This window comes from Primulina tabacum, chromosome 3 (genome assembly GCF_025594145.1).
Source record: "Primulina tabacum isolate GXHZ01 chromosome 3, ASM2559414v2, whole genome shotgun sequence".
Lineage (NCBI taxonomy): Eukaryota > Viridiplantae > Streptophyta > Magnoliopsida > Lamiales > Gesneriaceae > Primulina > Primulina tabacum.
In genome coordinates, this window is record NC_134552.1 from 16,392,622 (window position 1) to 16,401,812 (window position 9,191).

The window sequence follows — 9,191 nt, forward strand, 5'->3', positions numbered from 1 at the left end:
ATTCAAAATATCCAACATATTCTTCATGATCGGGGTGAGGTCGGTTAGGACCAATAATTTAAGCCCAATAAACCCAACCAGGCCCAACTTCAAGGATTGCCTCCAAGTGAGGGCATAAGGTGGTTAGCTCGAGATCACCCCCAAGAGGTCCAAAATCAAGAGAAATGACGAATTATATACAAGAATATCGGTCCAAAGTTGGGAGAAAGGGTAAATTATATACAAGGCAAGAAATCACAGCACGGAGCTCGCCCGTAAGAGGCTAAGGGTCGGTCTCCTTTAGGGGGACCATGTCTGCGTCTCAAGTAAACGAAATATCTATACTAAAAGTGACGACTTGTCAATTTGAAATTAGGGCCAATGTACTTCATATGCTCTTAATGGAAATGAGGATCTCAGTAGATTTATGATGATGTAAACTATTAATTTATAATCATGTGAGGGTAACACTTCGGTCATCAATCATTAATAAGAATAACTAGTGATTCTTGAAAAAAAAATTGTCTAGGATTTTGAGGTCAGCCAAACTCTAAGGAGGACGATCTCCTAATAGGGGACAAAATGAACATTCGTCCTTGTGTTGGGGTATCTCTTAGGGTAGTAGGCTTACTTGAATGAAGGGGGTTCGGTTCTTGATCAAGGGTGTTGACCCCTCTTTCCAGAATTAGTATCATGCACTACCTAGAAACACTAAGTTTGTTTTATTGTTTAGAATGGATGTATCTTGTATATATTTTGACTATGTATTTTTTTATATTTGAGTTGAGCGCACAGGATATTAGTTGTCTAACATTGATTAGATAAAATCAATTAGAGTTGCATATATGAATTTAGGCAATCATCATCTCTTGAGCTAGCTTTTGGAGTTGAATTAGGTTAAGTTCCAATCTTAATATTGTATCAGAACTCGGGTTCCACCGTTATATGTTGGACTGCCCAGAGTTGGATTACCCGTTCTGTCCATAATTAGATCATTTGCAAACTTCACGCTCCAGATATTCATTCATGCGTCCACCATCAGTCCAAAAACTGGTTTCCGATTCTTCTATCTCTATTTCTTCTTCTGATTTGTCTGGAGAGGGTAGAGTAAGGGGTGAGTGATATGGTCGTCACTCACTAAGCGGGGGCCGTTCGAGCACAACATAAAAATATTTACACAATTTTCCAAAATAACACATAAAATATCATGCTTTTCATAACATATCATCATATTCATATCATAACAGCACTGCGATTCTTCCACCTTCTATGGTTTACTGATATCAGTCCCTAATTTTTAATCCTCTAAGGGGCGAGCCATAAAACGGTTCTATCCCACAGTGAAGGGCCATATGTTGGGATTCCAACCCATTTTCAATGAATCCTCACAGTGCCAACACGTAAACGTATCAAAATCGCACAAAAAAAGAACGTAGAAAAAGAATGAAGGTGCTCAACCGAAACTTTTGAAAACGAAATAATTCATACGCAACATATTTTAAAACAAGCCCACTTACCTCAGACTGGAAGAAAACATGAAGAATTCAAAAATCATAGAAGAATCACCCAACCAACACTTCGAAAACGCAGCAACACATCTACCGGAAAATCAGCCATCTTGAAAAATTCCTTTCGCTTTATTGCACCGTTGGATCAGGCTCAAATTTGTACAGTTCGTTCATAAGTACGTCAAATAAGTTATGAACGGTGGAGATCGGGTTTGGAAGTTGTTTTAACCTGCTTATGGACAAAAAACCATAGGTTTGTTGTTTCTCGCCCAAAATCTGAGCAGTTTTCTTGCGAAGGCTATAAACAAAAACTAACCGTTGGATTCGGCTGAAACTTGGAAATGTTATTCAAAACATATGAAATCATATTCTGAACGGGGGAGATCGGATTTCGAGCACCCGAGCAAGAGAAACGAATTTCTGAACTTGGACAGAATTTTGATGACTGCAGCAGAATTTTGGAGAGGGATTTCGAAAATTTGGAGCAAAAACTCGAAAATTGAGGTGTGAAATTTGAATGGGATGGTCCTCCTATTTGTAGTGGTGTGTTGAAAATCTTACCATAATCGATTGATATTCTTTCCAAAATTTGTAGATGCTTCTTTCATAAATTTCGAGATACTTCTTCATAAATATTGATATGCTTCCTTGTTGAGAAAAGCTGCCTTGTATGTGATATTTCCTTCCAATTAAGTGGATATCCAGCCTTAATTTACTGTGTATCTTGCACTGGATTTCGATTTCCATGTATTATTTATATTTTCGAATTTATTATAACTCAAAAATAAATTCTTATATAGTCTATATTTAATTAATTACGTTCCCAAAAATTTGGGTTCTCACATTACATGTGGGACACATTCATTTATGTTGATTGTTCCTCATATTCTTTTAAGCTTGACCATCTTTTGTTCTAAACCAGCAAAAAAAAGGAGAAACCAATTGGCTTGTTATTACAACTTAGAAGATCACAGTGCTTACCAGGAGAATAAATTCATCAACATGTATCCTTATTCGTATTTACGATTGTGTTTATCAAATCATTTTTGGAATATATGTTTTCATAGTATCTCTGCGTGTCTTTAATGGCAATAACTTCAAATGACATAAAGTTCTATGTGCTGAATGTGGCGCCCCTGAACCTCGCCACGTAATCATACAACATGTGACGTCATATGCATAATTTTTTTTTCTTTTCGACGACGTAATAATATAATGCATATACGACAAAATAGTGCAATCACCACACTATCTACGTCAGTGCAGCAGAAACAGTATAATAAATACATACACACATAACTCAAATAAGATAATAAACTATACTGTCTCTATCTACTATAAACTACAGGACTGTTTGACTAGACACACCTAGTCCTTCACCTCTATCATATCTCACAGCATAGTCCTGTAACCTGTCCAACAGAAACAGCCCCAAAGGGTGAGCATACACAACAATCATCATCGCAATACATAACAGTTATATTAACAACAACATAAGATATAACTGAAATGATAACAGAAATACCCCCTTTGCCGTTTCTGGACAACCAGCCATCAACAACCTCAACAACATCACACTGCAACAATAACATCGACGATACATCACACCCCAACTCCGGCGACAACAATATCGTCGAACGAACAACAACATCGACGATACGTCGCACCCCAACACTGACGACAGCAATATCGTCGAACGAATAACATCAACGATACGTCGCACCCCAACTCCGGCGACAGCAATATCGTTGAACGAACAACATCAACGTGACAACATCAACGAGACGTCTCCCAACAACGATAGTCAACAATATCAACAATAACAAAAAACAAATATAATATCAAATCACCCAATTCCGGTGATTTATCATCGTTCAACGCAATAGTATTCATCAATACTAAACAATAACAACATATGCTCGTACGTCAACACGTACCTGATAATCGAGTATATATATATCAAATCTGGCTACTTCTTTGATCCTGAGGCTTGTGATGTATCTCAAATCGAAGACCTCGTGTCAACGATCTCAAAACTGAAGTCGGTTCGTCGATTGAATTAACCGATAAGTCGTACGATCGAAAAGAAAAATCGAAAACTCTTCTTCTCTTTTCTCTCACCTCTCGCATATAACTTTCTGTTCAAGTCGAATGAATTCAATTCATTCAACGTAAATTTCAAAGTTATCTTTTAATTTTAATTTTTTTAAATTATATTATATTATATTAATAAAATAAAATAATATAATATAGTATATAATATTTAACATTTTAACATCGGTATATCACTTTGGATCAGTCAAACGATCAAATCTTTCAAAACTCAAAACATGAAACTTCTATATCTTTGAGTTTTCTACGTTATATCCAAATTTCAAATAATTTGAACTTCATATGATCAAAATATGTCATATTTTTCTCTTTAAAATCATTAATTATTTAGTAATCTCACATTACTAAATCAACAACTTGTAATATTTACTTCAAGCATTACATTTATACCCACCTTAATTGAATTTCGACCCCGAAATTAATCAACAACAGTAATAACATATATAAATAAAGACACGTCATACCATCAGAATAAGTAGTGTAGAGCTCCCTCATATGTCGCTCTGTCTCTCAAGTGGCCTCTTCGACACCTCCATGCTCCACTGAACCTTCACCATCGGTATAAGCTTACTACGAAGCTTCCGTTAAGATCGATCCAAAATACAAACTGGTCTCTCAACATAAGACACATCAGGATCTAACTGAACTTCAGAAATATCCAACACATGTGAAGGATCCAGCTCATACTTCCGCAACATCGACACATGAAACACATCATGAATACCAGATAAAGATGGAGGTAGAGCCAATCGGTAAGCCAAAGTGCCTATCCGCTGCAATATCTCATACGGTCCAACATATCTCGGTGCTAACTTTCCTTTCATACCAAATCGTACTGTGCCACGAAAAGAAGAAACTTTCAAAAATACTCGATCGCCCTGCTGAAACTCTAAGGGTCTTCGTCTTTTATTTGCATAGGCGGCCTGTCTATCTTGAGCTGCTTTCAATCGCTGCTGTATCAACTTTACTTTCTGTTCCATCTCATGAATCATATCAGGACCTGTGACTGCAGCTCGATCAACATCATCCCAGTATAAAGGAGATCTACAACGTCTCCCATACAATGCTTCAAATGGAGCCATCTGAATACTACTCTGATAACTATTGTTATATGCAAACTCCACTAATGGAATAGATGACTGCCAAACAGATTTAAAATCCATAACATAAGCACGCAACATATCCTCCAGCGTCTGAATAGTACGCTCAGTCTGACCATCTGTCTGGGATGATAAGCTGTACTCAATCTCAACTCTGTCCCCATCGCAGTCTGCAATCCTTCCCAAAAATGAGAAGTAAATCGAGGATCTCTATCAGATATAATAGACACTGGAATCCCATGCAACCGTACAATCTCTCGTATATACAACTGTGCCATCGTCAAGTACGTACTACTCATGCTATAGGGTATAAAATGTGCAACTTTCATCAATCGATCAACAATCACCCAAATAGCATCAATAGTTTCAATACTTCTTGGCAAATGAGTCACAAAATCCATCGATATGTGCTCCCATTTCCAAGTCGGTACTTCTAAACTCCTCAATTCACCTTCCCGGTCTTCTCCTCTCCGCTTTGATCCTGTTGACAATTAAGACATCGACGTACAAAATCAATCACATCACGTTTCATTCCCTTCCACCAAAACTGAGAACGTAGATCCTTATACATCTTCTTGCCACCAGGGTAGATAGAATATCGACTACAATGTGCACGCCGCAATAGACCCTGGCGCAACTCAGATGCATCAGGAACTTCCCATCTATCCTTCATCCTCAAACTGCCATCATCAGCCACTCTAAAACAAGTATCTTGTTTTCGAGAAACCAACTCCTTCCACCACTGAACTCTCTCATCTGTCATCTGTGCATCACGAATACAACCATATATATCAGGTTCAGCTAATAAGGTAGATACTTGGATAGGAGTCATCGAGATATCAAAATCATATCCCAAGGAACAACAAGACATCATCATAGCTGATAAGCGACCCACATCCTCTGCCGTACAACTCACTTTACGACTCAGTGCATCAGCTGTAAGATTGGCTCGACCAGGATGATACTCAATTTCACAATCATAATCTTTCAACAAATCTAACTATCGTCTCTGTCTCATATTCAACTCTGTCTGGGTAAACAAAAATCTCAAACTCTTATGATCCGTATAAATCGTAAACGAAGGTACCATATAAATAGTAGTCGCTATATCTTCAAGGCAAAGATAATGGCCGCTAACTCCAAGTCATGCACGGGGTACCTGATTTCGTGTGGTTTCAGCTGTCTCGAGGCATATGCCACAACATGTCGATCCTGCATCAAAAAAAATCCCAAACCATGTAATGATGCATTAGTATAAACAACAAACCTCTCGTTTTCTGTAGGGATTGATAACACCGGTGCAGTCGTCAGTCGGTGCTTCAACTCCTGAAAACTCCTCTCACATGCTTCAGACCACTGAAATCGCACACCTTTCTGAGTCAACTGTGTCAAAGGCCTAGCAATCTTTGAAAATCCATCGATAAATCGACGATAATAACCTGCTAAACCCAAGAAACTACGGATCTCTGGTACAGATGTAGGTGCAGACCACTGTAACACGACTTCGACCTTCGTTGGATCAACTGAAATCCCATCTCTCGATATAACATGACCCAAGAAGACCACTCGATCCAACCAAAACTCACACTTACTGAGTTGGGCATACAACTGTCTATCTCGCAACACCTGTAACACTGAACGCAAATGCCCTGCATGCTCAGCCTCACTCCTGGAATATATCAATATATCATCAATAAACACAATAACAAACTGATCGAGATAAGGCTGAAATACCCTATTCATCAAACTCATAAACACAGCTAGAGCATTTGTCAACTCAAACGGCATAACCAAAAACTTATCATGCTCATATCGGGTCCTGAATGCTGTCTTCTGAATATCCTCCTCTCTAACTCGTATCTGATGATATCCTGACCTCAAATCAATCTTCGAATATACTGAGGTTCCCTGCAACTGATCAAAAAAATCATTAATACGAGGGATGGGATATTTATTCTTAATCGTTACCTTATTCAGCTGTCGATAGTCAATACAAAGCCGCATCGTTCCATATTTCTTTCTCACAAATAAAACTGGTGCACCCCAAGGCGATACACTAGGGCGAATGTATCCCTTGTCCAACAAGTCCTGCAACTGGGCTTTCAACTCTCTCAACTCTGCTGGTGCCATTCTGTAAGGAGTACGAGAAATAGGGGAAGTACCTGGCATCAACTCAATCCCAAACTCCACCTCACGGGCTGGTGGGAAGCCTGGAATCTCATCAGGGAAATACATCAGCAAACTCAGCAACTATAGGTATCTCCTATATTCCCACCTCCTTCTTATTCTCTGTCAATCTACAGCATAAATAAGATAATCATCATACCCATGCTTCAATAACTGAGACATCCGGATGGCAGATACCAACGGAACACGGGGACGAGAACCCTTCCCATAAAATGTTCAACGCTCTTTCTCATCTGTATAAAAATATACTACTCGCTGATAACAATCAACAGTCGCACAATATCTCCTAAGCACATTAATTCCAATAATACAATCAAAATCAGTCATCTCTAGAATAATCATATTAGATCTCAGCTCATAGCCCTCATAAGAAATAATACCATCTGATATCACAGATACAACTGATATATCAACTACAGAAGGTGTCGAAACAGAAAGAGGCATAGACAATGGAGACGAGCGCATATGATGCTCAACCACAAACCTCTTCGATATAAATGTATGCGAGGCACCAGTATCAATAAGAATATAAACAGGATAAGAACAAAAATAACACTTACCCGCTATCATCTCCTCTCGTGCCTCCTCTGCCTGCTCTCGTGTCAAAGCATACACCTGTGCCTGAGGCGGACCAGCTCCCTGCATACGTGGTTGTCCTCCAGAAGGTCGTGGTGTAAACTGCTGAGGCTGTCGTCCTCCTCTCTCTGAGGATCTACCTCTAGCACTCCTAGGCTTTAGTGTCCCTCACGACTAGGACACTGTCTCGCCAGATGGCCAATACCGCCACACTTAAAACAGGTGATCTCGGTCTGTGTACACTCTCTGATCAGATGAGGTCCCCCACAACGAAAACATCTCACTGCTCTGGACTCTCCTCTCTGCCCCTGAACAGACTGAGAACTGCCCCCACGACTCTCAATACGTCGTGAATCAAATCGACGCTTCCCAGATGATGCCGAAGAAGAAGATAAACCCTTCTGATATTTAAAAGACTGTCCATGTGATCGCAATGACTCCCTAGTCGGCTCTAATAATCATCTCTGAGCTCCATACTCCTGCATAACTAACTCAGCCATCTCAGCCCTCGTCACTGCATCCTCAAATGATACCCGGTTGTTTGACTGCACACGATCAAATAACTCTAACTTCAATCCTTTCAAGAAATACCTCATCTTAGCATGAACATTCGTAGCAATATGTGGCACATATTTCAATAATGCAGAATACCGAGACTCATACTCAACAATAGACATATTGCCCTGTCTCAAATCCTCGAATTCTCTCTCTTTCTTTTGTCTGGCTACTATAGAAAAATATTTATCAAGAGAACGAGACCGAAACACATCCCAATCAACAGTACGGCCCTGAGCTCTAAATCCGGCCTCAGTCGTCTGCCACCACAATAGTACATTCCTCGAAAGCTGAAATGTAGCCAATCGTAACCAAGCAGACCTAACACACGGAGCGGTCACAAATATCTGCTCTATCCTCTCAATCCACTCGTCGGCTCGCTCACCAGTCTCAGAACTATCAAATCTCGGCGGAAGATAACTGCTGAATTGTGCCAAAGTCAACTCACCAGGCAATAAAGGCTGATCTGCAGGTGCCTGTCCCATAGGAGGAGGTGGCAATGGATTCATCTGTCCAAACCCACTGTCAACCTCATCTGTTTCCTCGTGTGGATGTACCTGTTCTCTAGCTGCCATCACTGAAAATCAAATTGTTAATCATATCATTTAACAATTACAATCCAGTAATTATCATCACACCTTTCGCACGAAAGCACACGCAACTAAAGAACAATCAATTATATCGAGAAATCATCAATAACAAGTCAAATGCACAGACACACGCAGATAATATCGTCATCCAACTCCCTCATCACAAACCCAACTCCTAACCATCTCAGACATCTAACATATGCTCTGATACCACCAATGTAGCGCCCCTGAACCTCGCCACGTAATCATACAACATGTGACGTCATATGCATAAATTTTTTTTTCTTTTCGACAACGTAATAATATAATGCATATACGATAAAATAGTGCAATCACCACACTATCTACGTCAGTGCAGCAGAAACAGTATAATAAATACATACACACATAACTCAAATAAGACAATAAACCATACTGTCTCTATCTACTATAAACTACAGGACTGTTTGACTAGACACACCTAGTCCTTCACCTCTATCATGTCTCACAGCATAGTCCTGTAACCTGTCCAACAGAAACAGCCCCAAAGAATGAGCATACACAACAATCATCATCGCAATACATAACAGTTACATTAACAACAA